The sequence below is a fragment of the Morus notabilis genome, unplaced genomic scaffold (genome assembly GCF_000414095.1).
Source record: "Morus notabilis unplaced genomic scaffold, ASM41409v2 Scaffold408, whole genome shotgun sequence".
Lineage (NCBI taxonomy): Eukaryota > Viridiplantae > Streptophyta > Magnoliopsida > Rosales > Moraceae > Morus > Morus notabilis.
In genome coordinates this window covers 60,341-60,870 of record NW_010367623.1, presented here as the reverse complement: position 1 = coordinate 60,870, position 530 = coordinate 60,341, and positions in this window count along the sequence as shown.

The window sequence follows — 530 nt, the reverse complement described above, 5'->3', positions numbered from 1 at the left end:
GAAATCGGGCCTTGCTCGACATGATAAGATCAATGTTGAGTTATTATTCACTGCCTACTTCTTTTTGGGGTTATGCCCTAAAAACCGCTATGTATATTCTGAATCTAGTTCCATCTAAATCTGTATAAAACACCCTTAGAGTTGTGGTGCGGTCGAAAACCTAGTTTGAGACACGTGCGCATATGGGGGTGTCCAGCACATGTGCTGAAAGGAAAAATTGGGAAGTTAGAACCTAAGTCAGAAATATGTATGTTTGTAGGATATCCTGATGGGACGAAAAGAGGTTTCTTTTATAGTCAAGCAGATCAAAAGGTGTTTGTATCGACAAATGCCACTTTTCTGGAGCATGACTATATGATAGATTTTAAGCCCAGAAGTAAAATAGTATTGGAAGAGTTACTTTCTGATGAGATCGGACCACAACCGACAAGAGTTGTCAAACCACTCAAAGAAAAGACCACAGTTCCTAATCAGACTCTTAAGGCACCTCGTCGTAGTGGGAGGGTAAGCATGTTACCCGACCGGTATAC